This window comes from Nicotiana sylvestris, chromosome 5 (assembly GCF_000393655.2).
Source record: "Nicotiana sylvestris chromosome 5, ASM39365v2, whole genome shotgun sequence".
NCBI classification, from domain to species: Eukaryota; Viridiplantae; Streptophyta; class Magnoliopsida; order Solanales; family Solanaceae; genus Nicotiana; species Nicotiana sylvestris.
In genome coordinates this window covers 26,002,686-26,011,704 of record NC_091061.1, presented here as the reverse complement: position 1 = coordinate 26,011,704, position 9,019 = coordinate 26,002,686, and positions in this window count along the sequence as shown.

Genomic DNA, 9,019 nt, shown 5'->3' with positions numbered 1-9,019 from the left:
AACCCAAGAGAGTGGAGAAAGGACAATAGTACCAAAATAATTTAAACAATTTTGAAATCAGATTCAAAAATCATGATTCATAAGGATCTGAGATGTAGTGAAAGTAGGAGAGTTTAATTTGATGTCACTCCTTGAACCTCTGTTTCGAGGCTTCTTAATTCATGGTTTGTTTGAGGGGGTCCAGTTAGCAAGCTTGGTCAGAGTTCGAGGTTGCCAACGAGGATTTTCGGTCAAACTCTGGTCTCGATTCATGTTCAGGCACTGGTACTGTATTCGAAAAGGCAATCACTGTGAGGTTCATCCCTCACTTTGACTTAAAAACAATTCTATCTGTTTTCTTATCAATGTTTGGTAATCATGATTGTCGTATGTCTATTCTGCTAGTTTTGTGGTTTTCTTGAAACTATTTCTTAATTTGATTTATTTTGTTTAATTTGAATTTGATGCATTATCAAGAACAAAAATGAATTATCTAGTTAACATGATAGATCTGTTTGGTTAATAATTTTGGGTTGAAGTTGAGCCACAACAGTGATTGACATTAATGGTAGTTGGGTTTGAATTGATTTAAGTAACTAATAGGTTGAATGAAAATCAATTAAAGTTTAGATTCTCTCATTGTAGTGTTGGTTCATGAAACATGATTTGGGTGTTGATTCAATTTTACTCTATTAGGCTTAGAAAACGTTTCTTGCCTTCGCTTTAATTTCATAAATATTAACGCTAGTAGTATGCTTGGCCGTCATCACGTGGGTAGGAAAGCCTTAGGATATTTATTAATTTTGAGGCGAAAGGTCGTTCCCTTAGTTAAATTTAACCGGGGAATGCCCCGAAGGATTTGTATATTTTATCCGGGGTATGCCCGGAAGTACATGTAAATGAAGGCCGGGGATTGGATGACGAGAGGAAGCGTAGAATAGAACTTTAATATTTTCTTTTATTTATCTTTATCTTTTTAGGTGGAGACGACCTCTAGCCTCTTATGTGTTTATTTTGTTTTTGTGTTTTTACATCAATTGAATATTTTAAAAGCTGACTAGTTCAAGTATGCAACCGTACTAGTTACGGGACTTGGGGAGTGCCTAACACCTTCTCCCCGAGTCAAATGAATCCCTTACCCGAATCTCTGGTGCAGACTTAGTTTTGGAGTCCCAAGTGTTTTGAAAGGAAAAAAAATTAGTTTTTGGAAAAATGGTGACCTGACACACCGAAACCCATGTCAGGTGGCGACTCTGAGTTATTTCCTTTTAAACACTATTTCTTGTCACTTTCAAAAATGAAAAACCCTTTCGAGCTTTACAAATTCCATTTTATTAATTTAAGAGGGTTAAGTGAGGTTTTTTTTTTAAAAAGGGGGTGTGACATTACCAAGGTAAAACAGGTATTTCTAGCCTAGCATGCTACACATAATCCAAATAAGGCAGTTTGAGAAAGAAAAGCAATTAAGTCAATTAGACATTCTTCCCTAAGCGAAAAACGGACTTAAATTGTAAATAGTGTAAACAAGAAAGGAAACACTGTTGCGCCCCCTTTTTCTCGCGAAATCGGGTTTATGACATTTGGAGGGACAACTCGTTCCTTTTGAGAACTTGGTTTGCATTTGAAGAGTCGCCACCTAATGATTAGGGTGCATTAGGACACCAAGAGAGTTTGATTTGAATAACCAGAGATAAAGTAAAAGCTTGAAATTATTCTAAGGGAAAAGTGTTAGGCACCCCTCAGAATCCACTAGTGTAGTTCCCGGCCAGAAAATTATTGTGAATTGAGGTGCAATCAACATATAGGCAGATAAGGCTCAAATAAGAGGGGATTTCAACACATAATGGTTTGAAAGTAAACAAAGTTTGAAAGAACAATTGGAGAATCTGATTTTTTAAAATAAAGAGTTAAAATGCTGAAAAGAAATAAAGAATAAAGGGAGAGGGTCCTAGGTTTATTAAAAATATGGATCACCCCACACAATACCCGGTAATCACTCCTCAATGAGGGGCTACACGTGACATTATCGCGTGTATCTATATCTACCCATCCCACCCCGCCAAGGTATTTAAAGCACAGATTGATATCCATTACTTATTGCATGCTATTACCCGTCCCACTCCTATCAGTTCTGGAGGCACTGAGGACTACTAATCCTAAAAAGGGAAGGATATTAGGCTTATTTGGAGTTTCAAAGGTAAAAATTCTAAGGCGACATACAAAAACACATATTGCATATTTGGGAGGGGGGAACATATAAACAAACAAAGGCTCACATATACCTCCTTAAACAAAGAAAGCATATAATTAGCATGACTTGCACATACTGTTTAGGTCTGATTAAAATACTAAAAGTGAGGTAGTTTAAAAGTTGAGGAAGATTGGTTTATTACATAACTCAGATAGGAAGCCCAACTCGGGCCTGCCTGCTGGTTGTAATTATTAATAGAAACATATTCAGTTTATAGTTATTACTCTAAGGCTTGCCTAAGTGTTTAGACGGGGTCCTATAGGCATAGTATCTACTGAACTCAGAAGTTGATAAGACAGTAAAACTTGAACTGAATTGTTTGGGATCCTATAGGCATGCTGGCTAAAATTTGTTAAGTGAGGGACTTAGATTAAGAGATGCAGATTTAAACAAATTGATTACAGGTTCTGTAGGTGATAGTATATATTATTACTGATTTTACATCTAGAATTGAGTGAAGCACATCAGATTCATTTAGAAACTCCTATATGCATGTTTTCTACACGTTGCTGATTTTAGACACTTAGACGGTATCTGAATGTAGAAGCTTGTTTTAAACCTTATAGACATGGTTTCTAGATGCAGAACTTATTTTAAACCTTATAAACATGATATCTAAATGCAGAACTTGTTTTATACAGAATGACATTAGAACGATCCTATAGGCATGATTTCTAGGTGAAGTTTGAATATGCAGGATTATAACAGTCCTATAGGCATGGTTTCTATATATATAGTTGAATATGAAGAATTATAACAGTCCTATAGGCATGGTTTCTATATATATATAGTTGAATATGCAGAATTATAACATCCCTATAGGCATGATTTCTACCCTTGCATGCATAGTTACCTACCCTTTTTCACTAGCCGGCCCCCAAATGTTCATTAAAACTTATTACAAATCAGAAATAATAAATTACATCGAAAGTACAAAGAAAAATACAACCAGAGGAAGCCTGATTCTTGCTTCCTCTCTGAGTTATGAAATAGGCCAATTTAAAGACCATTGATCCAAAGCCTTTCTCCAATTTGAGTGTGTCAGAGTTCCCTAAGAGCCTCAATGGGACTCCGGGAAGTGCTCACACCCAAATTGTATCACCAGAATAGGGACAAGTACAGTGTGGAAGTGCCAACCCTCAAGTATCCAAGTTCAGAGGGAGCTCAATGGGTCCCAAGGCAAGGCTCACAAGAAGGGGGGGGGGGGAAACTTAAGTCTAAGAGAGTGTGCAAGTAAAGAAGTAGACCTTTAAGAACTAAGGAAGTAAATAAGAGGGAAAGAGGTGATTGGAAACAGCCATAAACAAATTGATAATTTCAGACAAAGGGGGTTCAGGGGTTGGGAAATTGCCAAAAAGCCTATGTACTTAGGCATTATTTAATTCTGGGCATGCACAACAATAGGGAGTACTGTTATGCTTACAAAATAAACCAAGATACACAAACATATAATGGTAACATAGAGGTTATAATCCCAGGGGAATCAAGTTTGAGTCATAGATAGCAATACTTAATATTGTCATGCCTCAAACAAAGCCATAAGTATCAAACACATTGGGGTAGGGGTTTAGGATGCATAATAGATTCAATACAAGCAGAAGGGAATTACAACATGTTTAGAATAAAGTGCTGAATTTAACACAAGCAGCAGGCAGACAGGGAAACAAAAGTATTAAGTAAACGCATAGTTGTTGTGATGCTGAATTCTTAATCAGGACATACTAATTCAAAGAAGCAAAAATATAGTAAAAGCAGGCAGCAGGACTTTGAAGTATAGCTTTGGCTTCCAGCCAAAATAAATAGGCCACAACAGAAGTAGTAAAGTAGAAGAGAATGTTTTTTTGAGTATGAGTGTGAGTTCAGAAATTAAGAGTGTTCGTGTGTAAGTGATTTTAGAAGTCAGAGTGTTCGTGAAGAGCAGAGTATTTATAGTTTGAAAACAGGTGGAAAATAAGGCAAGAATGATAGTTCAACAGTAATTATGGAACTATGTGTCAATTAAAATCAAATCAATATAAGTACTCCCTTCAATTAAGGAGTTAAAATTAAACGGTAACATATAAATACTAAATAAGGAAAGCAATCACATAAAGCTGAATATGACCAATAAGGAAGTATCTTTAGCACACTATAAGTACACAATAGGTAATAAAGACTAGGTTTATCAGATTCTAATCAAGGAAAGGTCTATAAGAATCAAATACCAATGTAATCAAGGTAAGAAAATTAATCAAATTGGGTAGAAAAGGTAGGGATCGAAAGTTCAAAGGAAAATGTTCAAATTGGTCCAGGAGATAGGGAAATCAGTAAAACAAGGAAAAAATCAATTACTTAACACACGAATGCAGTCAGAATTACACAAGGGAGGTTTGAAATCAGTCCACAATTAAAGGTCATTTCAGAGGAAAATTCAGTATATAAAAGAGTGCATAAACATTAGGCATGCAAGGCTGAGCCTATGACAAAGAGAACTGTCATGCAATCACAAAGTCAATAAGTAGTGGACTATCGAAATATGGTAGTCACATAGGTCAATTTCAGTAACTTAGCAATAGAGAAAAGAGAGAGTATCAAACAACATGCAAAGAGGTCAAGTGGAAAAACCTTATAGTAGAGTTTAGCAGGAAGTCAAAATCACATAAAGAAGCAAAAGATTTCGAAATTAAGTCGAGCAACAGATGAAGCAACTTCAGAAACTCGGATAGGTCCAAAGAAATTAGGGTTTTGAAACCAGTCAAATTCAGAGCATGACGAACAAGTAAATCACATAGCAAATAATCTCAGAACTCGAATGAAACCCTAAATCTCGAGTATAGAGATGAAAACAAGTAAAGCAGGCAAAAAATACTAACAAAATAAATTCAGAAATCTTAAAAGTAACTAAGACTTTTAACATGCACACTCCAGTAGAAGAACAACATAAAGAAACACAATAAAACATGTTAAAAATTAGAGAAAGCTTCGAGATAAATTAACAAAACCCTAAATCAGAAAAGATAAAGGTTCTGAAGGTAAAGTTTTGAAAGAAAACTTGAGAAAACGTTCAGAAGCTTATAGTAAACATAGATCTAAAACAGATCTAAAATAATCGGAAGAACATCAAAGGCTAGGGTTTCAGAAGAACCCCTGATGGTGAGAAAGGCTTGGAAATCATCGATCTAAACAGGAGAAGTCAAGAATCAGACTTGAGTAGCCATGGCTGGCCGGAGCAAGGTCAAAGATGACCGGAGACGGCCATAGAACTAAAATCATCTGAGGTCTGGACCAAACTTCTTCAGGGTTTGGCCTTGAAATCATGGAACTCGAACACATAGAAGCCAAGGGAGGTGGATATAGGTTTCCAATAGCTTTGGGGGCCATGGATTTGGGAGATTTTCAGGTGGTGATTGAAGGCGGCGGCTAGGGTTGGGGATTGAGAGAGAATTGGGAGAGGGGGATTCAAAGGCGGCTACAGTTGAGAAATGACTAGGGTTTGGGGGCAATTGGGAATTAAAAAGGAAAGGTTTAATGGTGGTCATTGATCATTTTGATCAATGGCCTGGATTGAATAGGTAGGTAAGGGGATCCGGGCGGGTTCTTTTAATTGGGTCGTAGGTCGGGTAGATTAGGATTTGGGCTGGGTAATTTGGTTTAAAAAAATGGGTCCAATTGGGGGTTCAAATAAGGCCACAATTGAAACATAATTGGCTATATTTTAAATAGCCACTTTCCCTTATTTATTTTACAAAAAATAGTAGAATAATTTCTGAAAATAAATTGAAGGTACTAAAATGATTAATATTATGTAATTATAAAATTAAAAATACTGGAGTTAGTTTTATAAATATAAACACAATTAGATCTTAAAAGAGGCTAATATTGCAATTATATGCAATTTAGCTTTAAAAGTACTAAATAAATTTGTGAAAATGCGCAAAAATTATATTAGCTATATTTTAGTATAAATATGAGAATCTAATAAATGAATTACCAAAATGATAATTTTGGTAATAATTACTGGGTTTTTCTTGATAAAATAGGGCAATAAATTGATTTAAAAAATCTTTAAAAATTAGGGAAAATAATAAAACGCTTGGACATACCTATATATGCATACACCGACTATTTTGAAAGTGTTTTTCATATTAAAATATTAAGAAAAAAATTGGGTATCAACAGTTGCCCCTCTTTACCCGGAAAGGATGAAAGAGTTGTCGGGTAAAGATATGATGGCCAATTTTGACCGACCGAAATAGTTCGGGGAGACTTAGGCTGGGCTTTGGTTTCTGATCTGCCTACATATCCCTGGTCTTATAGGAATCAGGCCATATTTAGTTCAGGTTCCGTCAGCGGAATATGCCGATGGAGACTTCTCAAGAACGGACGCGATATTTAGGATGGGGTGAATGGTTAAGGTATGATAGGGCTGAGGGAACTGGAATGGGATCAATCATGCCGATATAGTCGTTGCTCGCCAGTTTACCTACGAATAAACAATACAAGCATATACCGTGCGTAAATTTAAACATGATGCAAATTCCTGTCGGACCATGAAGGTTATCTTCAGACGGTGAGGATGATGTCCTTAGACCATGATGTCCTGGGCCATGAAGCATATAATAATAAAGGATTCACAGGCCATGAAATGATGCTCTCGGGCTATGAGAATGATTCCTCCGAACCATGATGCCTTTGAATAATGATATGCAAAAAATTAAAGGGATCCTCAGGCCATGTCATGGTGTTCTCGGGCTATGCAAATGGTGCCTACGAACAATGACGCCCTCGAATAATTTGGTAATCTTTCAGTCCATGAGATGCAGTGTTTGGCGATCTTTCAACCCATGAGATGTAGTGTTTGGCGATCTTTCAGCCCGTGAGATGCAATAGGTGGGGATCTTTCAACCATGCAAATGTAAATGAAGTGGCGATCTTTCAGCCATGCAAGTGTAAATGAGGCGTCGATCTTTCAGCCATGCAATGCAAAAGTGGCGATCTTTTAGCCATGCAGAACATAAATGAGGCAGCAATCTTTCAGCCATGTAGAATGTAAATAAGGTGGCGATCTTTCAGCCATGCAGAATGTAAATAAGGTGGCGATCTTTCAACCATGCAGAACGTAAATAAGGTGGCGATCTTTTAGCCATGTAGAATGTAAATAGGGAGGCGGCCTTTCGGCATGCAGATGCAGATGGAGATAGTGTTTGGTCTTGGAAGGCAGAATAGTAGCCTTATGTAATGCAGAAAAATGCGGATGGAGACAGTGTTTAGTCTCGGAAGGCAGAATAGTAGCCTTATGCAATGTAGAAAAAATGCAGATGGAGACAATGTTTAGTCTCGGAAGGCAGAATGGTAGCCTTATGCAATGCAGAAAAAATGCAGATGGAGATAATGTTTAGTCTCGGAAGGCAGAATGGTAGCCTTATGCAATGCATAAAAATGCAGATGGAGACAATGCTTAGTCTCGGAAGGCAGAATGGTAGCCTTATGCAATGCAGAAATAAAATGGCAAATGGTAATAGAGTTTTCTTAGTTGCTGGCAGGTTGCAATATTGTGACTGCTGGGGACATTGCGGTATAGGGAATATCACCAGCGTGCGTGGATAGCAAATGTTAGTAAGTGCAACAATTCTGAGGGTTGTATTCCTGAACGACGTTTGTCTCGTGAGTGTATAGTATGCATATGCTTTTGCAATCCAAGTGTCTGCATCCAAAGAAAAATCATGAGTTTTGTAGAGGGGAGGTTAGTTTGTATCCCCGCTGGCCTTGCTTGGCCTGTTCGGCTTTGATCCGGTGATACGGTATGTATTATTGGGGGTAGCGTTGCTGAACAAAGCAATTTCGATTATAAACATGCATGAATTTGTAAAAATATGACATAAGTATATATTTAAGAAATAGCTTTTAGATGAACCGACGATTGTGACGTAACTCAATACATTGCAACCTCTCTTATTACCGAATTTTGAGGGTCCTCCTCAAAATTCTTCCCCAGTTTAATGGGTTGATGCTTCTGACGGCTGCTTGCGATGATCGGCTGAAATAGTTACTACTTGTGATGACGGCTGCTTCTGCCACGACTTTCTTAGTTACTACTCTTTAAGACGCTGCTTCGACCCATTTGGTGAAATAGTCGATTGCTACTAGGATAAATCTGTGTCCGTTTGAAGCGGCGGGCTCGATGGGTCCAATAACATCCATTCCCAAGCGGCGAAAGGCCATGGTGAGTTTGTTGCATTAAGCTCATTGGGAGGTACCTTTATCAGGTCTGCATGTATCTGGTAGCGGTGGCATTTTCGGACATACTGGATGCAGTCTGTCTCCATAGTCATCCAAAAGTAACCAGCTCGGAGGATCTTCTTTGCTAAGACAAAACTGTTCATATATGGACCACAGGTCCCTGCGTGGATTTCCTCCAGTAGCTTAGATGCTTCCTTTGCATCGACACACCTTAGTAGTCCCAGATCAGGAGTCCTCCTATATAGGATTCCTTCGTTGTGAAAGAAATTGTTGGAAAACCTCCGAAATGTGCATTTCTGAATAGTATTTGCAAGCTCTGGGTATTCTCCTTTTGTCAAATATTCCCTGATGTCATGAAACCAAGACTTTTCATCTGCTTCTTCTTCAGTATGGGCACAATAAGCCGGCTGGTCGTGGATCTTTGCTGGAATGGGATCAATGAAGTTTTGTCTGGATGTTGTATCATGGATGACAGGGTACCCAGTGCATCGACGAATTCATTTTGGATTCTAGTAACATGTCAGAATTCTTTCTTTATGAATCTCCTTCTCAACTCCTGTACGTGATGCA